Raw genomic sequence first — 26,873 nt, 5'->3', positions numbered from 1 at the left:
ATCCCATGTTCCTTCTCTTGTGGCCTTCACGAGTGCACAACCAGCCGGTTTATTTGGACCTCTGCCTCATCTTTCTCCTTTTGCGCTTCAGCCTGCGCATTCGCTTCTTCCTCCACTTTGCTCTCATGGCGCGGAGGTTTCTAGAAAGATGGCGCTAAGGCCGAGAGCTTGGTCATTTTTTAATTGGGTTGTTTTCTTACTATGAAATTGAATTGTCAGATATATGGTGTATGTCAGATGTATATGTTCTTCCATTCTCTGTTCACTCTGTTGATCATTTACTTGGCTATACAAAGCTTTTTATGTAGTCTCATTTGTCTACTTTTGCTTTTGCTGCCTGCTTTTGGGTTCATATATAGCAGCAACCTTGCAGACTCTAAAGAGTATATCCATGAACTTCTGAGAGGTCTGTGGATCACAGTTACACTAATTTCAGAGAAAGGCCCCTGATTTGAAAATTGAGTGAACTAGATTTTAGGCCTAGCTTTCTGACTTATCAGTGGTGTACCTTGAGTATGGGTTTAAATCCAGTCAAATTTCAGATGCTTTGAAGTACATGGAAGTATTAACCTTCTTGAGGCTTCAGTTTGCTCATCCATAAAATGAAAGGGTTGTTCCATATTGCCTCTAAGATTCTTTTTAGCTCTAAAATCCTATGGTACTTACTGAATTGAATTGCAATATGACCTTGCTTATAGTAACAAGTCACCATTTAGATATCAGATATCTATCTGCAAATTTTTTCCTCCAAAGTAACAAAAATTTAAAACTAAGTCTCTTTTCCAAAAGATGGCATGTATGTGATGCAAACTGTGGACAAAGACACAGACTTAGGGTACAATGTGAATTGAATTCAAGAAAATAAGGATTTCAACAAATGATTAGTCTGGTAGGTGAGTACTTAGTTATCCATGAAAATGCAATATGGAAATGTTTTACTCAAAAAGAGACTAATGTGCTCAGAGATAAAAAGTATGAGTGTCTTCTATTATCAAAATAAAATAAGGCACAGGCAAAATTCAGACAAACAACAAAGGAAGGTACTAGATGAAACATGGAGGAAACTCGGTAAACTTTGTGTTTCTATAAAATGTGTATAAACCAATTGTGTCAGCTCTACCTGCCAATCTTTCTTTGATAGCCTTATAGGCCCCTTGGACTAAAAGTAAGGGTGGATTTTAAATTTATGATAATAGAGGCAGCAAATTCTAGCGCTGTAGTCCCTAAGCACATTCTTATGAGGAACAATTCTGCACTTCCATAAAATTTTATGGTTACTGAAAGAAAAAGAATGTTCCTGAAAGAGAAAGGAGTATAAGCTGCTGGTGAGGGCAGCTGACAGTCCTGCTCTCCCTGCCTGACATCCCTGGGAACCTGGGAAGGCAATGTGTTGATGGTGATCAGGCTAGCAATCAACAAAGAACAGTTTTCAGCTGAATGGAGAACTGGAAAGCACTCCTCTAGAAGCTGTTCTACACACACCTTTTTTCTATAATAACACCCTCTTACTTGCTGTATGACTCTGAGCTAGTCATTTCCTCTCTTTTACTTTACTAGGCTTGCTATGAGGGCTAAGTAAGGCAACAGACAACAGTAGAAGAGATGTTACTATATTTCTACTACTTATACATTGGTATATGTTGCAAAATTTCTTCTTCTACTTTCTGAGCACATAATTAATTTACATCACCAGCTTCTTTTGTTATCAGGTGGAGCTATGTCACAGAGTTCTCATCAGTGAACTACTAGGCTGGCCCCTAGAATTTTCCCATGTGATCTTTTATTCTCTTTCTTTCCTCATCTTCTGTGTTAATAGAAAGGAGTCTGTTGATATAGAGGAGGAAGAACCAAAAGATGGAAGTCACCTAGGCCTAGAATGACCAAGTAGAGGCCACCTAGCCAGGATCATACTCTGTAACATGAATGTAAAAATAACCTTGTCTTATTCAACCCACTAAGGTTCTTTGGTTTATTTTTTCTAGCAGTTGGCATCATATTAATTACTACATTAATATTTAGTAAATGCTTCCTATATGCTAGGGACATATACACCTCTTTAATCCTCATAAGACTCCATGATATAGGTATTACTTAGGTGCAAAGAGCTTAAGTAACTTGCTTAAATTCACACAATGTGTTGAGCTGGAAGATAAACCCAGATAGCGCAAATCAAAAAGCCCTGGCTATGGCTTGGTGCCCATAGCACGGTGGTTATGGCACCAGCCACATATACTGAGGCTGTTGGTTTTGAACCCAGCCCAGGCTAGCTAAACAACAATGACAACTGCAACAAAAAATAGCTGGAAGTTATGGCGGGCACCTGTAGTTCCAGCTACTTGGGAGGCTGAGGCAAAAGAATAGCTTAAGCCCAAGAGTTTGAGGTTGCTGTGAGCTATGATGCCACTGCACTCTACCGAGGGTGACATAGTGAGACTCTGTCTCAAAAAAAAAAAAAAAAAATTTCCCTGGCTATTAACCGCTTCACTATACTGCCTCTCTCAACATTACTAGGCTGTTACACAGAGAAATCAGATTGGAGAGCAAATGGAGAAGTGCTTAAGCTCAGGAGTTTGAGAATAGCCTGAACAAGAGCAAGACCCCGTCTTTACTAAAAATTGAAAAATTAGCCAGGCATATGGTGGGTACTATAGTTCCATCTACTCAGGAGGTTGAGACAGGAGGACTGCTCGAACCCAGGAGTTTGAGGGTCTTTTAGTAAGATCTGGCTAAATAAAGGTAAATAGCAATGAAAATAGAAAAAGTTGAGTATGTTAAGGTTTAATAACCAGAATCCATAGAGAACTCAAATGTATTAGCAAGAAAAAAACAAGTGATCCCATCTTAGGGTGGGCAAGGGACTTGAATAGAAATTTCTCTAAAGAAGATAGGTGCATGGCCTACAGATATATGAAAAAATGCTCACCATCCTTAATCATCAGAGAAATGCAAATTAAAACTACTTTGAGATATCACCTAACTCCAGTAAGATTAGCCCATATCACAAAATCCCAAAACCAGAGATGTTGGCATGGATGTGGAGAAAAGGGAATACTTCTACACTGCTGGTGGGAAGGCAAATTAATTCGTTCCTTTTAGAGAGACATCTAGAGAACACTGAGAGAACTAAAAATAGACCTGCCATTTGATCCTGCAATTCCTTTATTAGGTATATATCCAGAAGACCAAAAATCGCAACACAACAAAGATGTTTGTATCAGAATGTTTATTGCAGCCCAATTCATAATTGCTAGGTCATGGAAGAAGCCCAAGAGCCCATTAACCCATGAATGGATCAATAAATTGTGGTATATATACACCATGGAATATTATGCAGCCCTAAAGAAAGATGAAGACTTTGCCTTCTTCATGTTTACATGGATGGAATTGGAAAATGTGCTTCTTAGCAAAGTATCTCAAGAATGGAAGAAAAAGTATCCAATGTACACAGCCCTATTTTGAAACTAATTTATAGCTTTCATAGGAATGAGTCTTAGAATATGGGAAGCTGGGTGGGAGAGGGGAGGGGAGGGGGATAGATGAGGGGAGGGAGGAAGGGTGATTGGTGGAGTCACCTCAATGGTTTATCCTACAAGGGTACAAGTGAATCTTTCTAAAAGCAGAGTATGAATGTCTTAACTCAATAACTAAGAAAATGACATGAAGGCTATGTTAACCAGTTTGATGAGAGTATTTCAAAATTTATATGAAAACATCACACTGTACCCCATGAATGCATTAATGTACACAGCTATGATTTAACTAAAAAACCATCTAAAAAATAAAAAAAAGTTGAGTATGTTAAGTTGATAATTCAAACTGTAGTTTATATCCACAGATCAATAACCAAGATGGAATTTTTTATCAAGTTTATTACATGTATAACACATTATAGCAAATAATCAATAAAGCCCTTATTTTTCACTAACAGGAATTATGCAGCCATTATCATCATAGCTCAAAAGGTTTTTTAATGCTATGAAGAAAATGCTTATGATATAATATTATGCAATTACATAAAGGCATTCATTTATCAATTGATTTAAGTCATTCAAAAAATGTTTACTGAGCATATATTATATGGTCTTGGGCTAGGAGCTGGCCACATGGCCCCTGTCTCTAGTGAGTGTAGACTTTGTCAACAGACTGAGAGAGTTGCTTTTCTAGGGCTTAGTTTAATTATTTATAAAATAAGGATGGTGGATTTGATGATTGTCAAGTTCTCTGCAGCAATTAAGTTCTACAAGTGGGAATAGGATCCTTTCTTCATCTAGCATAAAACATTATTTGGTGTATCTGCAAGGCTATAACTCAACTAAAACTGCAGCAGCACCACAAACCTATTAATGTTAGCTCTATTTAAAGTTAACAGCCACCCTGGTTTACCCAAGACTGGGAGGTTTCCTGAGAGGACCTTAAGGACTATAGCTCACAGAATCCCACACAAACTGAGATGATTCTTTACTTTAGTTCCATATCAATATAAAGTTATTAGCCTTAAATGCTAGAACTCATTTTAATTACAAAATCCTACTTTAATGCTTTTTGTGTGTGTTGGAATGGTTTCACAGGCTATACAAAACTGGAAGAAAAGGAACTATGTATGTGTAGTAAACCCATTCAATTGTCAAAAATTTTTAGAGAAATAACACGTTTGACATGAAAGTTAACAATGATCATAACAGTCACATAATTATAAGTTGCATAGTCATCAACCTGTAAGAGCTTGGTGGTGGAAGTTAAAGCTAAGTATTAAATATTAAAACTATAATATTAGTTTAGAGGTTGGAAGAAACATTGACTACTAGCTCTCTGTTAATATTGGAAAATTGTGGTTTTATAAGAAAATTATAATTTTCTTCTCAAAATATAGATAGATGTTCTTTTTAAAGATTATTCAAATATGATCATCCTCTAAAGTTTCACCTTTCTTTTTTCCTCCCCTTATTTACCACCTAGATCAGTACAATTAGGCTAATACCAATTATAATGTTCCTTCAAACCAAAGGTAAAGAACCTCAAGAGGATTTCGGATGAATCCAGAGGGGTTTGTAGTGTCTCAACGCAGTCAACTCTAGGTGCAAGAGCCCTTCATATTGACAGTAAGACCTGGCATCGCGAGAACTTCTGGGGCTTTCTCTATTTCCATTCTCCTTCAAGGACCTTCAAGGTCTTCTACAATGCCCTAACAAATAAATACAGAGATAAAGTCCCTTTTTACTAACTAATAGACTCAGGACCCCAGGATTTTGAGTAAGCTCACTTAGGAGTAATTCAGATGGACTGGAGCTCTTGAAGCATGAAACAAGGGTGTGTATTACTTGGTTTAGTTATGCCAGTGTATTCACTTGTGTTTCCTCTTTACTTATCCTGATGATACGATGCTTTTAAGAGTCAATAAATAAAATAGTCCCTTTGCAGTTATAAAATGGCAATTTCTAAAATTTGGACCAATTAACCACTTAGGCAATTTACCAAATTTTCAATAACTGGACCAAATTTCAGCCTCTTTGAAGAGCTATGCCTTATTTGTCCTTTTCAGTTCATAGCAATCCCCACCCTTCTGGTCAAGTCCTTCCCCCCATCTCTGATGCATATATTTCTTCCTAATGATAATACTTCCTCTATCTGGAGCCAGATGAATGGAGTGGTCAAGTAGAAATAGGCAAAACTTCTTTCCCCACCTTTGCTTTGGGAAAGAGGGAAATTATTATAGTTTAAATAAATGATAGCTGATTTTAAAAGAAATGAATTGAACGGCAGGAGTACAGAGTCCATTTCTTCCACTGGAGCTGCAACAGCCTTTAAAATATTCTGTCACATGTGTCAGTTCTGCAGAATCATCATCCCACCTGTCTAACCTGACGTCTTGTTTTAGTCTTCAATACCTGGCTGATAATGCCTAGAGCTTACATTTGTCGAATGCTCACTATATACTAAGCAGTGCCCTCAGCATTTTACAGGCTTACTCTCACTTACCCAGTGTAATCCTTTGGAATAGATATTGTTATTAAACCGTACTTTAGAACCAAGAAAAATAAGGTGTAAAGAGATAAAGTGACTCACCCACAGGGACATAGGTCACAAATTGCAGCGCTATGGTTTGGTCTCAAAGCTCATACATTGGTGTCTGACTCATACCATTCTCATGAAGTCTCTTCCCAAACCTGGAGGCTGTTAAATAATCTTGCCTCCCAGGACTAACTCCCCACCATCATTAATTGCTTCATTTATCCATCCAAGACTTCCTTCTGTGAGGCTCTACCTTGTAGGGTACGGCACTATTACTCTTCCACTCCTAGGAAGGCAGGTGGGAAAACCTAAAAGAGACTCCTTAAGAAACCTGCATCTTGCCTTTCCCCGATCATTAAAGTTCTGTATTTCCTCCTTCTCTCAGACAAACTCTATACCATATATAATCAGAATGAAAAAATGAGGGAAAGAGACTAAATCATGTTATAAAACTTGGGTAAGGTTCTAGACTCAACTTGCTTTGAAAGTTCTTAAATCTTATTCATTTACAGACAGCAATGGGCCTTTGAGTCTACTTGTTCCTCTTCTCTTCATTGACCCTCTAACATGAGTCCTAATATTGTCTTTCTCTAGAGCCTTCTAAGATATACTAATGACTCTCCAGCGACAGTTCCATGAACATACAGGAGCATCAAATACTTATGAGGCAGCTGTGCAAGATAGCAAGAAATGCTATCAGGATCAAGAATATACAATTACGATTAATGAATTTATCCTGTGGCTTCAAAAAATTCAAAAGTTGATACTTTAATAATATATCCTTTCAAATACCCCAGAAGTTCTAAGGTCAGACATCATGAGGAAGTATCACTACATTCTCCTGCTCAAAGTTGTTCAGCACTTAATGATTGTCTTTTCTTATTCTTTTTAAAAAATTTAGTTTGGATTAATATGAGGATATATACAATTAGGTTACACACTTTGTGTTTGTAAAGCCCCAGTTATAGTTGTGGTCTTTACCCAGGAGAAGCACCATTTACTCGTACATTATACTATTAGGTGGGAACTTACCAAATCCTCTCCTACTCTCCCCCCTTCTTGAATTTAATTGAATTTTTCTCTCATGTGTGCACATTGTTATTAGGCTAAAAGTTTCAACTTACTACTGAGGACATGGGGTGCCTAATTTTCCATTCTTGTGATACTTAGGAGAGTATTCTCCAAATTCCTCCAAGTTGTAACAAAAGACACAAAATCTCCATCTTGTTTATGGCTGAACAGTATTCTCTGGTATGCATATACCACAGTTTATTAATGTATTCAGGTGTTGAAGGACACTTGGATGGTTTCTGTATCTTTGTATTTGCAAATTGGATTCTATAAACATTTGCATGCAATGGTCCTTATAATAAAATGACTCTTTTTATTTTGAGTAAATACCTAAGTAATGGGATTGAGGATCAAATGGAAAGTCTACTTTTAGTTCTTGGAGGACTCTCCATACTTCTTTCCATAAAGGCTGTACTAGTTTGCAGTCCTACCACAGTGTGAGTGTGCCCTTTGCACCAATCCAGCATCAGTTGCTTTGGGGCCTTGTGATGTGGGTCATTCTCACTAGGCTTGGGTGATATCTCAAAGTGGTTTTGATTTGCATTTCTCTAATAATTAGAGACAAGCATTTTTTCATGAGTTTGGCCATTCATCTCCTCTCATGAGAAAAGATTCTGTTCATGTTTTTCACCTGGATTTTAATGGGGTTGTTTGCTTTTTTTTTGTTGATTTGAATTCTTTGCAAATTCTGGTTATTAGCCATTTGTCCGAGTCATAGCATGCAAATATCTTCTCCCACTGAAAGGTGTCTCTTTGCCTTTTGATTGTGTCCTTAGCTGTGCAGAAACTTTTTAACTTGATCAGGTCCCATTTATTTATTTTTATTGTTGCTGCGGCACTAATTGTTTTCAAGCATAAAGCAGGTTCCCCTAACACATAGTATGGAGGCTTTTCTTGAGCCTTGTTCTGGGTTGGCCACTTTGAAGTTGAGGCTCAGTTCACAAGCGGTGGCCAAAGACCCATTCCCACCCTTCCCTCCCTCCTTTCTCTCACTCTCCACTTCACATAGACCATTCTCAGTCCTCCCCAACATATTTGAATACAACCTTCACACCTAATAAATTTGAAAGCTGTAATTTCAAAGTTTCAGAAATGTTTTCTAACAGCCTCCCTAAATCGAAAGTGACTTCGCCATCAAGTGCTAGAATACTACTTCCCGCGGCAAGGAAGCTGACCAGTCCCACAGCTGCACGCGTCTGCCCACCCAGGCATTTACACACAACCCAAGGAATCACCATTATTTTCAGAGCACGGATCGGATTTCATACTGAAACTTGGCTCTCTGCTGGGCTGAATTTTGTCTGCTTCTCAGCCCTTAAGCTCGAGTTCTGCGTTGCGCAGAGAGGTAGCCCCATTGTGCCCCGCTGGCCTCCAAGCACTAACATTGTTTTTCGTTTGATTTTTGGTCTGTCTTTTGCTACTAAGCGGCAGTGTGCCTTGCCTCCCTAACTCAGCCGCAGTCGGCTGTCCCCTAGACAAAAAGCAGCGGCCGATGCTCCCTGCAGCGGCGGCGGCGGCAGCGCAGCGAGGGCCGGACGCCCAAGGCCCGCCGCGCTGCGCCTTTGTTGGGCGGGCTACAGATGGTGCCCCAGCACGGGCCTGAGCCAGGGCGGGTGTGGGAGGCGGGAGGCCGGGAAGGGGAGGCCAGGAAGGGGGTCGGACGGGAGGGGAGGAGACGGCGGAGCAGCCAATCGGGGCTCAGCCCATCAGCTGACCGCTTTTGCTTACACCAGGTGCACGCGGGCTGCGGGGAGCACAAAGCGGGGCGCACCGAGGGCGCCGGCAGCGAGCCGGGAGCTAGGCGAGGCCAGTGCGCCCGCGGCTGCAGCGCCCGCCGGGCAGGCAGAGGGGCCGGCGGCGTCAGCCCGGGCGGCGGCAAACGCCCAGCAGCATCCCTAGGCGCTTGCGGAGCCTTCCTCGGGACCTGGCCGCTCTCTGCCCCGCCCTCTGCACCCCACTTCTACTCTCCTTCCCAATCCTGCCTGCCTCTGCCCCGGCCCCCAAGAGCGGGATTGAGCCCAGCCCCGCGCGGCCGCTTTGCTCGTGTCGCTGCCTCGCCTCGCGTCTTGGTGCTCTGCCGGCGGTCCCCCGAGGAGCCAGTGCGCGCTGCGGGCTGGGAAGGAGGCGCCACTCAGCCGGTTCTTCTCCTCCTCTTTCTCCTCCTGCTCCTGCTGCTGCCGCCGCCGGTGCCCGGTCCGTGCGCACCCTGACACCCCCGCCAGCCGGGCCCCGGGGTAAGTGCGCTGGTGAGCCAGGCTGCGCTGGGAGGTGTGGGGCACAGCGAGGGGAAGTCGAGGCAAACTTGGTGGCGCGGCGGACCCTTAGAGGGCCTGGGGAACCGCGGGATAAGATCACAGGCCTAAGGGGAACGAGGGGGCGCGGCTCGTGCGATTGGGGAAAATGACGAAGTCTGCAAACGGGAATCTAGTCCTCCCCCCACCCCCCACACACAGAGGGGGAAAAAAATAGGGAAAGCGATAGTTCGCAAGAAAGGTTAGACAAAAATGGGCAAAGGGCAGAGACGGAGCAGAACCCGCTGGATTTTAGAGAAGGACCAGTGGGAGGGGTGGTGCCCGGTGATTGGGAGAAAGGACTGCTGGAATGTGAAGTGGGGAAGCGGAAGAGGGGCCCAGGGAGTTGGAAAGAGGGCTGAGAGAAGGGAAGGCAAGGTGGCAGGTTATGCCGAGAGAAAAAAGGAAGCATACCTTGGCGGTGCCCTTGGTAAGAGAAAGGGGCAAGCGGAGTAATTCACGAAGCATTGGGTGTACTGAAGTCAAAGCATTAGGAAGAATCTAGGGATCTACTCAAGTATCGGGCAGTCTAAGCGAGGGAGAAAACCCTCACTCTGTACGTTTTGAGCACAGAAAGGTTGGCAGCTTCAGGAGGCTTGCCAGAGGTACGGAAATGTCAGGGAAGCCTCGGTCCCCTTCAGGAATGGAGGCGGCGCTACGTTCCCAGTTCGGCCGGGGTCAGGAGCATGAAAGTTTGCCAGCCACTGTCCTTTGTGCTGCGTGGAGAGGGGTGTGGGCTGCCGCCGACTCGGTACTTCCTAGGTTCCCGCGGCGACTGCCCCTCGTAGAGGGAGTCCCGGCATGGAGTCGGGTGGAAAAGTCCAGCTGCGGACCGTCACGCATCCGGGACAGGTGGGAAAGCCTGTCCCGGGACAGTTGCAAGGGAGCTGACATGGACACGGGGACTGGGAGATTGGGCGGTAACGCCTGCCCCGGGAGACTGGTCCTTGTCTCCCTGTGTTCACCGCTGTAGCCCCAAGTCCAAGAACAGTGCTTGACCATAACTGTATGAATGGCCAGAGTGTAAATGAGGCACTTGAACCACACAGGCAATGGCCAAGAGTCCGGAAAATGAACTGTTCTCTAAATCCCATCCCACCGTAAGTATTTTCATCCCCAGACCTAGATAATAAATGAAAAATGAAATTCCAATTCGATGATTTGGGCTTTTGCTTGTAGGATTTTCTGGTGTTTTGTTTTGCGATTTGCTTTGCCAAAACAGTCTAAAGAATTAATATTACTCAAACATGCTCATTACTTCATTTTTAAAATCTAGGTCTAGAGGCGTGGAAAGTTCAGGAAGGTACTTTGATCAGTATAAATCAAGAGTAAAAGTGTTTCTGGTTCCAGGGCCATGTGTGTCCTGAAGTCTCTGATTTGCATGCAAATGTGAGCGGATCCTGGCAGATGTCTGGCCTCATCCATTCACATGAAGGAATTTGAAAAGACAAGGAGTCTTCAGTTAACAATAGACCTTAAGAAAATAGAATAAAGACGCAGTGTGAGTTTTTCTGTTTGGGAATTCCATGGCTTGCTGACACCTTTATTCAAGAGCCAAATTCTTTGAGTGCTATTGTATTGAAAGCTCAAAGTATGGCTTGCTCTTTACCTGGCTGTGCAGCATTCAAGCCAGATATTCTAAGCTGGTTAGGAAAATGATTATAGGAAACATACAGTAACTTTAATCCACGTCTGGTGGCTTGAAGTAATTTCTGCATCCAAGCTCAACTTTTAGAGTTTCTTTTCTTTTGTGTGTGTGTTTTTTGGTTGTTGTTGCTAATTTTACCTTTTGCTCACATTTGCTCCTCATCCTCAGATATATTTGATAAGGTAGAAGATCGTTGTCATTGACATGAAGATCTCATTAGTATGTTCTCTGTTGTAATCAAAATCATTTGGTTCTTAAGTCACAAAACTTGCAGAACTGCAGTTGATGAAACCATCTCATCTCTAGTCACCATATAAAACAAACAAACACAACGAACTGGGAGGCAGTGGTGCAAAGGACTCCAAAGCAAGGACCTTTCTGCCTTGGCTGACATTAGCTGATTGACCACACTGCACTGCTCACCTCCTGGTGTTGTGTGACCGCTGAACAAAAGGCAGACAGTGTGGGCAGCACGTGAGGCTGGCGATTATACCTACTGACAAACCAGCCCCAGTGGCCTCTTCTTTTGTCCGTCTCAAACACTGTTGAAGGGAAAAAGGACCTATTCACTGAACAGCCTTTGCTCCTGTGTTCTATATATTCACTGAAAGGGACATTAAAATACAACCAAAAAAAAAAAGACAACATTGTTTTGGAGGGCTCAGTGTTTGAGGGGAGGGGTGGGCAACAGATGTTAGTCTGCTATTTTACATGTTTTCCTTAAGTTATTTTTGATGGTTCAGTGCTTTTTACACATAAGGTAGTATTTTCCCAGGAGGAGAAAAATGAATTGAATCAAATTTAAGTGAGAAAATTTTACAGTCAAGTTTGCGTTTTCTGTCTTACGGCTATATAGAAGTTAGAAGGTAGCAAATAATTGTAATAAACTTATTTGACACTCGAACTTGTGATTCTTTCTTCCTGATGGAGTTGAGGGATAACAAAAGAAACTTGACATTGTTTCACTAGACTGTAAACCATTTGGTTGTAAATTTATCATCTAGGTATTTTTTCAGACAAACCTTGTGACTTTAAAGTGACTAAAGCCTCACATTCGGGAAACCGTATCTTGGGGCTATCATCCTGCCTGTGTGAAATATTTATTTCACAAATCCAATGAAAGATTAGAGCTTACTCCTTGGTAAATAAAAGCAATAAAGTACTTAATTATTAGAAAAGGATTATTCTGCTAAATAAAATATCTCAGACCAGAGCCAACCACAGACCATGATCCTGAAAAATAACCCCAGGAAGCTCTGGTTAGTATTTGAACTTCTCAAAAAGCAAGGAAAACCCTCAACCATTGATCTTTCTGGTTCGACCCTGCTAAGGCTACTTTCTTGACTTCAACTGCTAGAGCCATTACTACATATTCTTAAGCAGTAACACACTTGGGAATACACCACCTACTAAAGAAATATTGCTACTTCTCAGACCAGTGTTGACTATAAATAATAAGTAATTAGAATGGTGGGCCTTTTATGCTACCTTAAATAAACCATAAGTTATAAAAAAATATGGTAAATTATAGGACATGCATGTCATTTTTACTATACTTTCACAATGCGTTCTTAAAATTTATTTTTAAGCTACAAGATAATGGTTATCTGAATGATTCATTTGAGCGCTAATGTGAAGTTGCTCAAATATGGTATTTTTAAAAATTATGCTGAGCACTTATTTTGAACTAAGCCAATTTGGAGGAAAAACAAATTCCATTTCAGAATCATATTTTGGCATCATATCCTTTGGAATTATATGTTTTTGGAAATGATGCAAGTATCTTTAACTCATGAAAAGAGCTTTGATTAATATTTTATGCAAAATGATATTATAATTATATGTAAAGTCAGAAAAACATGTATCCTTGCTTGCTTGGGCTCAAAGTACATATAATAGTAACAAATTTAACCTCTATCTGTAAAATTTAATACTTTAGTGACCAAAGGATCCACTCATTCTAAAAATCTTCTTAAATGAAGTTTGCTTTTTAAATCCTCTTGTTTTAGCATATTACCATTCACCTACTTAATGGATGTACTAGAGTATAGCCTCACAGTCTCAAAACATAGACAAATGCATAGTAAATGATTTAACATTGCATTACGATCCATGGAAATATGATATATATTTTCAGACTTTATGTGCGCCCTGTCTGTTAAGCGTATTATTGAATAATTAAAATATACACCATGTTTATGTTATAGGTTTTTCTTTAAGAAACAATATGCGGGCTTACATATACTATTTTTTTTAACTTTTTGAATGTTTCAAGAGCTTTAGCCAAAGTAAAAGTTATTTGCAATTTTATCAGTTGTTTGGTTGGTAAGCATGCTATTATCCAGTCATAGCTAGGTGATCTTGGATCAATATCTCCATTCTGCCAATGCTGTTTCCTCATTTGTAAGGTAACAGAGTTGGGTGAATAGGGCTGGAAGAACTAACTACCATAATCACATAATCAGTGAGGTTGCTACAAGATTTATGGAAGTTGTCCAGCCAACACCACAACTAACATAAACATTTAACTTGCATGGAACCACGGTACCTAATGAACTGATCATGCCTGAGAAACCCAGAAGCTAAACTTAAACTGCCAATGATAGTCACCAAAGGTCTTGTCTGTTCTGACTTCAGAACATCCTCTAAAGATGCTGCTGTGTCAGCTTGAGGCACTTAGTTTTAAAATCTGTGGAGTGCAAACTGCTTTTATAGTGGCTTATTGCCTTCCATTTACACTCTTCATAGCTCAGAGGTTAGAATGTTATTTGAAAGCTCTGATTAATATAAATGAGTTGTAATTTTCTGACCCAGGCTCTCTTAGCTCACATCTATTATACTACTGGCAGACATGTGGACTCCACAGCTGTCCCCTCATTTGTGTATGAAACAGACACACTGGTGGCATTTTTTGGTTGCCATGGTTTCATTAACAATATACATGTGACATGATATCCTTTTATGTGAAAGGTTTTTGTGGCAGATATTTTGTAGACCTGGGAGTAAAAGACAACTATTTAAAGTTTGGGGGACACATAAATTATTCTGCCATTGTTTTCTGGAGCCATCATTTCAGTCCAGAGGAGAGCCATCCTACCGTTGTGTCCAGGAAAGGGTAATCTTGGAAACAAAGATTTCCAACAATGCCTAACCTCTACAGGAAGATGTCCACTGAATATTCATTTCAAAATATTTGCTCTTCCTATTCCTATTTATGACTGCCCTTTGTGAGATAATGTATTAGCATAGTGATTTTCAATTTGTACAGGGAAAAATGGACAGCACCAATATTAGCATCCATCTCAGTAAGACTAGGAGATTAAAAAAAAAAAAAACACTTTGCACTGTTAAGCAGTGAGCACATAGAATCATACTTAGGATAACTAAAAGAGCTTTACAAAGAAAGGTGGCTTAATTGGTTTCATGCCTATAATTTTCCCCTTTAGAAAAAAATGTTAGAATGGCAATAGAGAATGTCATTAGCCTGCTTTGTTATTTTACAATAGTAGTAAGTCTTAATTTGCATCCATAATAATCAATGTAATCAAGTACTGTACAGAGAGTCAGGAATATACAGGCTCAGTTCCCAGCAATGACACTGATGACTCAATGTCTGACCTTCTAGATGTCCTGCAACCCTCCTGGTGCTTCACAGCCCTGGCAGAGTTATGTTTAAGAATTTGATTTCTGCCCCAAGTGCTAGACTTATGTGGAGAGCTAATAGTCTGGGGGACAGTCCCCACCTTTCTGTAAGACAATTTAATTTTCTGGCCCTAATCTCATAGCTCAGAGATTTTTTTTCTTTTTTCTTTTTTATGTTCTCCCCCTAATATTGACAGTTCCCCACCACTTCACCTGGGTCTCCTTAAGGGAAAATTTTTCCCCAAGGATATGGGAAGCTGTTTACAATCATCAAACATTTGTTCACCCAATAAATATATGTGGAGCACCTGCTATATGCTAGCCATTTTGGGTGACACTAAAACTAAGAGATGTTCGTTTGATTTTTCTGTAGTATGTACACTGAATCTATCATAAGCATTTTGTTTCTGTGAATCCAGGTATTTTTCTACAAATATGTATTGGTTGCCCAGTAAGAAAAAGGCATTCTGCATAGAAGATTTCAACCAAGGATGATTTTGTCCCTTAGGGTATATTTGGCAATATCTGGAGACTTTTTGTCAGTTGTGACAACTGAGGGTGGGTGCTACTAGCAGCTAGTGAGTAGAAGCCAGAGATGACAGTAAACATCCTGAAAGGCACAGTACAGTTCCCCCCAAACAAAGAATTATCTGGTCCCAGTGCCAGGTAGTGCTGGGGATACTGGTCTTGCAGACATTACCTCTGTCCTCAATGAGCTTTAGTCTCAGGAGGGGTTATAGGAAGGCGACTGACAAGGCCATGTAGTATATACTGTGACAGTGGAGAGTGCAGACTGCAAAAGCACAGAAGAAGGAGGCTTAATTCAGATATCTGCTGTCAGCAAAGGCTTTGAGAAACATACAAGTTAATTCACAGAACAGGCTCTCGCTGGAACACAAGTGCTCAACAGGAGACGATTTCAATCTAACCTCATTGAACATAAGTGAGTTGGATGGTTGCTTGAGAGAAGGTAGACTCCTCAAGTTTGTTGAGAACTCTAAACTGACGGTGGGAGTTGGAATTCCGTGTAGGACTCAATTAGAATTCAGTGTGTCTTGAGTAAACAGGAGAGGAGGCTGGAAACAAAGTCAGTAGCAACAAACATGGGACAGCACAAACTGTAAAGTTGACAAAGAAAGCTAATACTGCCTCCTCTTTCAGAATTTTAAACTTTGCAGAATCCTGAAATATTTGTGTCATTTCACCTACCACATTTTTAGATACCAGATATTACTGTTGTTTCTCCTTTTTTTTCTAGTAACTAAGGGACAAAAGCCAGGAGAGGTTCACTGTGACCATGGACAAGTCACTTAATATATCATGGAGGTTTGTCTGTAGAAGAAGAAAGGTTGCAAGGCTGCTCTTCTTAGCACAAGATGAATTTGTCTAAGGTCATACCTCTACTGAAAGACTGGGGCAGGGAAGTACCTGAGGCTCCCAGCCCTCTCACGCCCAGTGCCTTTTCTGCCTGTTCCAGTGGGCACAGGAAACAAGATGACTCAGCATGGTAGTAGCTCTCAGGTTGCCAAAGAAAGCACAGACCTGGGGGTCTATCAATTAAAAAGTATCATGCAGGGAAACTTAAGCTGCATTTCTCAAACACTGAGGATTAATCAAGCCCTCTCTCTGATATATCTTCAACTGACCTTAGCGGCTTAAAACAGTACTTGTGGCAAGCTGGGAAGAAGGGTTTGTAGGACAGTGACGCTAAAGTTAAAAAATGAGATACCTTTGAACATATGGAAAGAATGGAGGATATTCTGCCTAAAAAAGATATAATTGTTGCATAGTTTTCTGTTTTGTTTTATTTTTTCTTTGGCAGGGGCATTTCAGTTTTCCTACCAGAGAAGGATGACCAGTGTGTGTGTGTGTGTGTGTGTGTGTGTGTGTGTGTGTGTGTGTATATACACATATATATATATACTCACATATGCACACACATGCGTGCACATGTACAACAGGGGGACAGATTTCATACTGAGAAGTTTATGTTTACAATATTTGTTTTTTAAATAAGACTTGCACATCAGAATGAGCTCTTCCCTCAAGGTCTTAAACATGTACTGACTTCTCTCAGTTATCTTGGATAGTATAATATTTTTTTACTAGACGTAACACTGAGAAGCTGCACGACCATTAAAGATTCTTTTCATCTTCTGTGATTTCCAAGATCATGAATAGGCTTTAATAGGACTTCAGCCATGTCTTGAGAATTTCTAAGACACTAACAGAATCTACATTAATTCATCAGACCATTATAGAACCACAGGGGCAGTGGAACGGCAGTGACTGGATTTTGCCAGCTTATTATTCTAGCTAACTGTGGCTTGTGCAATGAGAACTGCATGTAAAGCTCAACTCCCCAAAGGACCAGTTAGTGTCACTGTTCTACAGAGACACAGCCAACCTCCTCACATACTTATCAAATTCATCCTTTCTCACTCAGGAGCCCAGGTAAAAAAACTCAGGTCACCTCAAAGCCCTCTGAAGGGAAAACCTGAAGTATGTGGGCAAATGCTATTGGCATATTCTCTTCATGCATGAAGGGTAGACCATATGGCTTCACTACCAGGACTGAGCAATAGAGTTAGAGATTAGCCCTATGCTTTATAGTAATAGGGTGAAAAATATCATGTAGGGGTCCCAAATTATATCCCTGGACCCCACTATTTTTCTTAACATACCATAGTAGTAATAGCAGGAGGAGACTGATAATGATATTCAATATTATTGTGCCTTTCCAATGTGTTACAAACCATCTCAGCTACCTTATATGCATTAATTCTTTTAATCCTTGCAACAACAATAACATAGACACCCACTTTACAACTCAAGACACTTGGGCAGACAGCAATTAAGTAACTTGCCCAAGGTCACACACCTAGTGCGTACTTGATAAATATTTGTGGAGTGAATGGATGAATGATTATACTTATGTTCTAGAGGACAGAGTCTTTTATTTGAATCCTCATAGCATTCCTGCCATACAGGCAAGGCACTTTTGAGAGCTGCCTCTCTGACTATGAATGATACAATTGCTGGTCAGTGGTAGAACAGGGGTTGAACTTGGGTCTGTCTGGCTCTACACCTGCGCTGTTAAAGACTTGGCTATATTTCTTCCTCTTAATTTGCAACCATAAAACAAAAGGACTAGACTAGATTAGTTCTCATAGCATATCCATCTTGGAAAATCCTATAATTCCATATTAAACCTATATAAAATATATCATTTTTACTACTTTTAAATCTGAAATCTAGTTCATTATTTTTATTTGACCAATCGTTGTTGAATTATGCTTTACAATTATATTGGAATTATTAATGGAACATATTTTTAAAGCATATTTAAGATGAATAATTTTAAATGGATGAAAATGTATACCTAAAGATTTTAGTCTAACCATTGCCATCACACTGCATATTAAGTTATATCATCATTGTCTAAATTTAGAATATTTCTAAAAATTGAAAAGCATCTTTTTAGAGAAAATATAGTAGAGAATGATTAATTTTGAAAAAATTACAGAATTTAGCAGAACTAAGTAGATTGCTGAATCCTATGGAAATTATTGAATGTATTTTATAAGAGCATCAAATTGCTAGCAACGTTAAAAACTACTACTTGAGATTTGCTCCCAAATTTTCTTTTGCTTTAAGGTATCATTCTGATATGCCTGAGAACAACATGTTAATCATTGCCATAGTGTTAAAGGACATGCAGCCCATGAAAGGGGAAAGAGTGGGTAACTAGGCAGGTCTGAGGGTTAGGAAGAATTAATTTCAAAACTACATCTCAGTTCTGTGATCTAGAGTGATTTCACAGAGCCTCAATATCCTCATCTGCATAATGGAGATAATAATGATACCCGCCTTTTAGAATCGTTGGAATTATTCAATGAGACCATGCATATGATATCCTTAATACAGTTCTTGGACCAGAGTTAGTTCTTTGTAAATAGTAGCTATGACTACAAGTAGTAGTATTATGTTGACAGCTGACAATTCTGCATGCTATTGTGTCTGCATTCTGAGGATGCTAATTCAGAGGCAAGTGGAGAGATTTTAAGGGTTAGGAAGATTCAGATTAGATGTTTTATGAAGTCAGTAGTTCACGTGGTTGTCACTTGTTGTGGCAGAACCCAAGAGAGCTTTATATTTGTCTAGACATGCAAGAAATTTTGAGTCAGCTGGCATGCTTTGAAAGAACTGGCATACAGATAAATACATTAGAGTCTTTTTTTATTTCTAGATTCTCTTCTGTATCTGCTCTCTTTCTTCTCTGAAAATATTATAATGCCCATAAGTTATAATTCATAGATTCACCTTTTCTATCCAGAGAGAATCAGATTCAGAGCTATCATTCCACAAAGGGTAGCTGAATTTAAGACATTGTAACTAACAGACCCAAAATCTTAATCTTACTGTATCCATTGTGATCACATAGTTGTTGGGGCATGTAAAACTCTCAGAGCAATGTTAAGCATCAATAAACAATACTGCTGCCATTGTTATTATTAATTTTTCGTATCACCATCATCTTACAATAACATCATCTTGAGTCTTGACCAAACAGCAAGGCTCCTGGGTGGAACCAGATTAGAACATTGGTGTAGTACAACCAAGTCTTCCTAAAAGCAGGGTCAGTCACAAAGCAAGAGAAAGTCACCAGGCAGGCCAAGTCAGGTATGACCTCTTAGGTAGATCCCTGCTGGACTCATGTAGAGTTGCTATGACTTAGCCTCTATGGCACTTACCAGGTTTCACCTAACAGATTTTCACTTGCATGTGAATGGGAGAGTTGAGAATACTACATGTGTTCTCTCATTTTAGGCAACTTCATATTCTTTGTCTTGTTTAATCGTCACAATCAGTGCTTCCCAATTTTTGTATTCAGATTTACAGGTAATTGCACTCTTAGCTCTTGAGGATAGCCATTACCACCCAGCTGGTCACCTGGCTATCCTCATGGGCCTACTACATGTAATTTTCTAAGCGTACTGAGAGGAGCACATACCAACCCAAGGAGTTAAATATTTTCCCCATTCTAAAGATGTGGGAGAAAGCCTTAGATAAGGAATGTGCCCCGTATCTTATAGTTAATAAGTATGTGTAGGAATAGGTAGTCTCTGGTTTTCTTCCAGACTGAGTTAGTCACATATTTTCCCATATCTCCTTGTCCTCACTTCAAGTATAGCATGTGTCATCTTAATTCAGGATTATTTATTATACATCACTGTAATACCATCACCTACCAAAGAGCTTCTTTTTTTTTTTTTTTTTTTTTGAGACAGAGCCTCAAGCTGTCCCCCTGGGTAGAGTGCCGTGGCATTACAGCTCACAGCAACCTCCAACTCCTGGGCTCAAGCGAGTCTCCTGCCTCCGCCTCCCAAGTAGCTGGGACCACAGTCGCCCGCCACAACGCCCGGCCATTTTTTGGTTGCAGCCGTCATTGTTGTTTGGCGGGTCCGGGCTGGGGATTCGAACCCGCCACCTTAGGTGTACGTGGCTGGCGCCTTAGCCGGTTGAGCAATAGGCGCCGAGCCCAAAGAGCTTCTTAAGGGGAAAAAATACAACTGAATCTATAAAAGCACTTGGCACATGGGAAATACACTTAGCAAATATTCACTCAATAAAAGAGGAAAGGGATTTCCATATCATATGTACATTTCACTTTGCCATACTGCTTCTTTTAAATAATTTTTACAAGGTTATTGTCTCTTTAGTTTGGTAGAAAATGAGTAGTTCATATATTATACTCAGATGTTACTGAGGTACTATTTTAGAGAGGTTATTATAGAAAGTTGAACTCATTTGGGAATGCTTTTATGATATTGCCAAGGAAGTGTTATTAATCAAAAAGTATTCATTAAATGCACGTAGAATATCAAGCGCTATTATCAGGATGACACAGGGGATAGAGAAAATGTACGTGGTGTTATTTCTGTCCCAAATGAGCTTCCAGACTCACTGGAGAGATATGTGAATAGAGGCAAGACAAAATAAAGTGATATCTGTAGAAATTCTACAACAGTGCAGAAAAACAGGGATTCAAAGCAGAGGAGGCTGGATTTGAATCTCAACTCTATCACATATTAACTGTGCTCAATCTTGGTTAAAAGACTCGATTTATTGACCCCCCGATGTTCTCATCTATAAAATGGAGGAATAGTATCTACCCTTAGGGCCGGTACTAGGATATATGGAAAAGCACTTGGTATAGTTCTTAAAACATGACAGTCATTCACTTCAATCATTTGATAAGTATTGACAGCACCACTCGTGTGCAGATCTTTTTCTATGAGCTAGGAATACAGTGATGAGCAAAACAGGTGATATATGCTCCCTTCTCATGTGGACCTTGCCATATGATGAGAGGTAAAAATAATAATTCTCTTATCATACAAGTAAACGTACATGAGGCCAGGAGAAAATAACATGGAGGCTTCTAAGAAAGGACCTCCCTAAGGAATTGATATTTAAACCAGAATCACAAGGACAAAGACAAATTAGCCAGGCAAAGTGTGTGGAGAGGGGAGAGTTTTGTAAGCCAAGGTTGAGAGGTTGCAAAGACTTTGGTGGGTTTGAGGAACAGAGACAAAACCAGTATGGCTTAGAGTAGAAGAAATCAAGACCTTCTTTTCCCTTTACTTATAAAGCACACTTGGAATTCAAAGAAGACAGTACTTATACAAAGTTCAGCCAAGAAGAGGTTGTGTTATATACAGAAGAGATGTGGCACCAAAACAGAAAGGTTGAATTGCTGGAGAAGGAAATTGCAAGTCTTGAGACTTGGCTGGCTGAGCAGCATGCCAGTATCTGAAATGTGGACCACCATATGCCAAACTCCAGTAGCTAAAGGGTACACCAGGGAGAAAGTCTCTCCTCCATTTCTGTGTGGCCTTAAGCATGTTGACTTAACTTCTCTGAATCTCAGAATATTGTTGTTAAAAAAAAAAGTAACATTATAGATCTGTGGAAATAGAAGGATATACTCTATGTGAATGTGGGACATAGTGTCTGGTAAGTTAGCTTACCTTTTATTTTCTGCTTCCACTGCATTTATCTTTCCTGTAATACATTCTCCTTTTATTGTATAATAGATGAACTTCTGATTAAGACATGAGTTAATTAACACATCGCCTGTGTTGCTCACAGGTGTAAATTTATTTTTATGCTAGTTTGGGGATAGCTCAAAATCTCTCTTGCTTGGCATACAAATAAATGATTCATGTGTGGAATGTCGTTCTTGTTCATGATCTCCATGGTGTAAAAATACACTTAGCCACATCTGGCTGGTGTTAACATGAAAAGAAGTGACTGATGTTGTGTGGACCAGATCCTCCATGAGATTTAAATGGTGAGTAATTTCATTAGGCCCCTAATGACCGTTAACAGTTGTTATTGATTTGTCCTCAGTAGAAAGATCTACTTTTCTGCCTGATCTGAATTACTGTGGCTCATAATACAGAGATAATTTCAACACTGAGTTAGCATTTTGCCCCTGAAATAATTTGTTTTAGTTCCATATTTATATCAACTTATAACTAAATTCAGACACTATAATATTACCATATAGTATATCCAAAAAGATGGTAGAGTTATATAGTCTGTTATTTGTCAGTAAATTATTCTTCGTTACATGCTTTATAGCAGCAAATCTCTGGCTCCCCTGCACCCTTTTATTATTAGTCTGCTTTTCTCTCTATGCCCCTTGAAATCTTAAGTCTTCTGCTAGATCTTTATGAGAAAAACTTCCAAATTTCCTGCCACCATAACTCTCAAACTCCAGTGCTATTTTCTAAACACTTGTTGGATATTTTCAACCTGAAACCCACAATATCACTAAAGGAACAAGAGAAATGCAGTGGTTTCCAGGATTCAGAATGAACTGGCTGTACAGAAGCCAGTTCTTATATTTATTATAACAAGAAGAAAGACATTGCCTTCTGCAAAACAATGAAGCCCCTGCCCACTAGCCAAGGAGGGAGGCAACCCCGATGGAATTACTCCATCTTTTCCTTCACACCCTCTAATCACTCAAAAGAAAGTCATCCCACTTCCAAAAGGAGCTCTTATTCATGACCGCTCCTGTGCTGTTCTGGGAACCATCATCACTATCTTATTTTTAACTCTTCCCCCCGCCTTGCTTCACATCTAGTCAACTGTAATATCTAATAGATGCTTCTCTAGTAGTAGTTCCCTAATGTCTCTTAAATATCACCCTTCTTCTTTGTTCCTGTCACTACCATCCAAATTCCAGACCTCATTACCTCTTATTTAGCTTACTGTGTTTCTCTATCAGTTTTCCCATAGCCATTTTCCCTCTCCAGTGTGTCTTACACACAGCTGCTAGATTACTCTTTCTGAATTAAGGAAATGATCCCATAATCCTCCTGAGAAAAGGCATTTATTTAGTGGTCCTCACCGGCTATGAGATTTGTGCTGGTATAATCTCAGTGCCCTTCCAGTTGCACTCCATACCCTTCTCCACTTTGCTGTGCACCCTGGGAATCAGATATGTATAGACTTTATCCATAAATGAGTCCCTCATCATCTCGTTTCTTGCTGGGTTCTGCTTCCTGCAGTAGCTAGCTCAGGGATGCTTGACCATTCATTGTGAGTTTACTTTAAACTTGCCTGTCCCTCGTGCTATGGTTTAAGGTATTTGTTCCTCCAAAATTCTCATGTTAGAACTTTAAACCCCGAGGTGATGGTGTTAAGAGCTGGGGCCTTTGGGGAAGTCATTAAGCCATGAAGGCTCTGCCTTCTTGAATGGATTAGTGCTTTTATAAAAAAAGTTGAAGAAAGTGCTCTAGGCCCCTTTTGTCCTCCTATCTCTTCTGCTATGTGAGGATGCAGCCTTTGTCCTTTTTGCCCCCTCTACCATGTGATGATACAGTAGGAAGGCACCATTGTGGAAGCAGAAAGCAGCCTCACCAGACACTGATTCTCCTGGCACCCTCATTTTGGACTTCCTATCCTCCAGAACTGTGAGAAAATAAATTTCTGTTCTTTATAAATAACCCAATTATCAGGTATTCTCTTATGGTGACAGGAATGGATTAAGATATCTTGTAAATGGTCCCTTTTTAAAACCTTTCTTTATTCACTCCCTTTTGAATGTACCATCTGTTTCTTCTAGGTCTCTAACAAAGATAAGAAATAAGAGAAACCTCCTTAGTGAAGTGTTCAAGGTCCTCCACATCTAGACACCACCCTCCCTTTCTGTTTAGTTGCCATTCCTATTGTGGCATAACTTTAATCCCATTCAAAATAAAATGGTTCCTAATCCATGAACCTATTCCAAGTTGGCTGCTGTGGTTCCTTTATACTGGTGGTATGCTGGTAAATGTTTAAGAGCCTACTCTCCAAAAAGATAAGCCCCGATTTGTATGACCAGTTTTAAGCTACCAACATGATGTCTCTGAACTCAGATTGAGAAAGAAATGCTTGCAATTGGCTCAGAATACCACTGCTGTGCCCACCATTCCCCCTCTTGGGATGCTCTGTAGGTCCCTATCTCCCCCTGCCCCAGTGCCTTACACAGCAGAACAGTTGCTCAGTACATTATACCAATTCATTCCTGTCACTCCTGTGGGCATTTGGAATGGTATAAAACCCTAATTACCAAACACATGTTGATGGTAACATTTCTCTGCCCAGAAATTTTAGGTGAGTGCTAACATGGGTGCTGGTTAGATTTTTTGAGACTTGAAAACCTTGAAGTGGAAAGAAGCTACTTCTCAGATTTTATGCCAAGTTGCTGAAGCTTACAACTTAAAGTTGTTTAATTCTCCAAGAAAATAATTCTTAGTTTTGGGTGTTGTTTTCAAATTACAATTTTTATTAGCCTCATTTAAGTATAATTTCAAGTAACAATAAACCACCATTAAAAATATTTTCTCAACTTGTAGTCATTTGAGCATTCCATAGTTTAAATTATGTCCCTATAAACCTAAAACTCTACAGAAACTTCTAAGGTGCATGGTAATCCTAGATAGACAGGATTACACTGCAATTTATTCTACAGTGTACTTTGTTAAGAAATAACCTTTTTATTTAGTCAGTCTTCATTAAAAAATGATTTCTATATTTAAGTTTAAAGCATAACTACAGTTTCTATTAGAAAGTTTATTTTGCTTCATTAAAAAATAATTTCTATATTTAAAGTTCAAAGCATAACTACAGTTTCTATTAGAAAACCAGGAGGTAAAGAGGTAAAGTAATAAACATGATCTTGTAATAGCAGTAGCTAATTTTATATTTTAATGGTTATAAATGACAATATGGATGTTCAATTCAAATTACTCTTTTTACTCTTAATTTAATAAATGCATTGAAGAGAAACTACAGAATGTGCTATGATTTATTAATATTATGCCTGCTGGCATTTTAATGTCATCAGCTGTTCCTTCCCACCATTTGATTACACAAGGCCTAAACTGCGTAATTAAGGACCATCCCACTAATGTGCACTGCCGGATTTATGGTGTCCAGGTCATCCACCATGTGAGCATTTTGTGTTTTGGACCATTAGTTTCAAAATGCATACTGAGATATGGGAACACACTGGTATCAAGGAGAATCTATAATAAGAAACTATTTCAAATTCAGGGAGGTAGCTTTCACCTGATTTTAATTTACCACAACAATTTAAAAACTTGATTAGCAGAAATCCTAATTAACTAGATATTTTCCCCCCTGGAGTCCACTTTAAGAAGGAAGGGGAAAATTAGTAGAAAATAACCAGGGCTTTAGATTAAAAAATAAATTCCAATATGAGTTCATTATCAGGGTCTTGAAGAAAAATATCTTAATAAAGAATATATAACTATCCTTATCAAAAGCAAGAAAGTAGATATTAAAGTTTAAAACTGAAAGCTGCCTAGGAAACCTTCAGAAAATAAAATTTGCAAATTCCTTGAGCCTAATCTTCTAGTTAGCCGATGTTTTACTCTACAAGTTAGTGTTCATCTGAGTGTCTATGTATCTAAGAGAATAGTGTAGTACATTCTTGGAAGTCCAAAAGGACAATTGAGATGGAAAGGGCCTTGAGCTGGTTTAATCTCGGCTCTTTCATCTATTACCTGTGGGAATTCTGACACCACTTGGATTAGTCATGACCTCAGAGAACCAATAGGATGGAGGGATGGGGAGGGAGAGAGCGAGCTTCATGACAGGAACTGGCTAACATGATTGTGGAGGCTGAGAAGCTCCACTGTCTGCCACCTGCAAGCTGGAAAACCCGTTAAGCTTTTGGTCAGTCCTACTATTGTAAGAAAATATAGTAAAGCAACTTCTGTGGTTTTTATTTTGTATCTCTCTCCCCATCCTTGTCTTTGGCCATTGGGACCCCCTTCCTCAGAGACCCACTGTGGCCCCCACCCTTCAGAGGGAAGGTTAGAACAGGCAGGTACACCTTTTACTTCATTGACGTGCAATGGTTAATAAAATCAAATTATTTCAGTCCTTATTAGAATAAATAGTTATACATACATACAAAAATAGTTTAGAAAAGGAATTTGAAACCAAGTTTATTTTAAGAGTCCAGGGACAGATGGCTTTATTTTGCTTCTTTAAAAAAGACAGCATTCAGTCTGCTGGAGTTCTCTCAAGTCAAAGGACAAATAATGTCATTCACCTGAACACTACTGTCTTTAACCTTTATGCTAAAGCTATAGACACTGCCATATATCTGTCTTCAAATTCTAAAGGAACATTTTAATGTGAAAAGGGATATGTTCTTGACATTTTCTCAGTCTAAAGTTTACACAGTGTTTACTTAGTCTTCTAATTGGCAAATTCTAGGCAGACTCTTCAGAGAAATAGCACTAGATTAGAGCTAACAGCTCCCATTTAAGGACACTGGATGTTTTATTTATTTATTTATTTTAGTTAAAATGTCAGATAATTCATAAAGATGACTACTGGATTAAAAATTTAAGAAAAAAAGAAAAAAATTATGAAAATTGCAGAAGACTACTGATAGGTATTCACGGTGGATTTTATTATATAACTGGATCATTTTAATATTTTAAATTTTCATAAGTTTTACATAAAGAATTTAAGAATCTTTGGGTAAATCTTCATACACTTCACATTTCTGACATTAAAGAAAAAAGCAAAAAGAAAAATCAAGGAAAGATAGTACAGAGCTTTAGTTTGGCAAAGAAAAATGTAAGAAATGTTCTAAAATGTATATGAAAATATTT

General features: G+C 39.5%; 1 protein-coding gene across 1 annotated transcript in view; it reads left to right on the top strand.

Moving 5' to 3' along the window:
• Positions 1-9,244: 9,244 nt before the first annotated feature.
• The window catches only part of LRRN1 (leucine rich repeat neuronal 1), a 34,755-nt gene continuing 17,126 nt past the window's right edge, over positions 9,245-26,873 (top strand). The window contains exon 1 of the mRNA XM_003785484.3: positions 9,245-9,314. The gene's annotated coding sequence lies outside the window, so the exon portion shown is untranslated. The remainder of the gene's footprint in view (positions 9,315-26,873) is intronic.

Source organism: Otolemur garnettii, unplaced genomic scaffold, assembly GCF_000181295.1.
Source record: "Otolemur garnettii isolate 467f Iridium unplaced genomic scaffold, OtoGar3 scaffold00015, whole genome shotgun sequence".
NCBI lineage: Eukaryota > Metazoa > Chordata > Mammalia > Primates > Galagidae > Otolemur > Otolemur garnettii.
The sequence above is the reverse complement of the archived record's forward strand: the minus strand, read 5'-3'. Positions and strand labels throughout refer to the sequence as shown.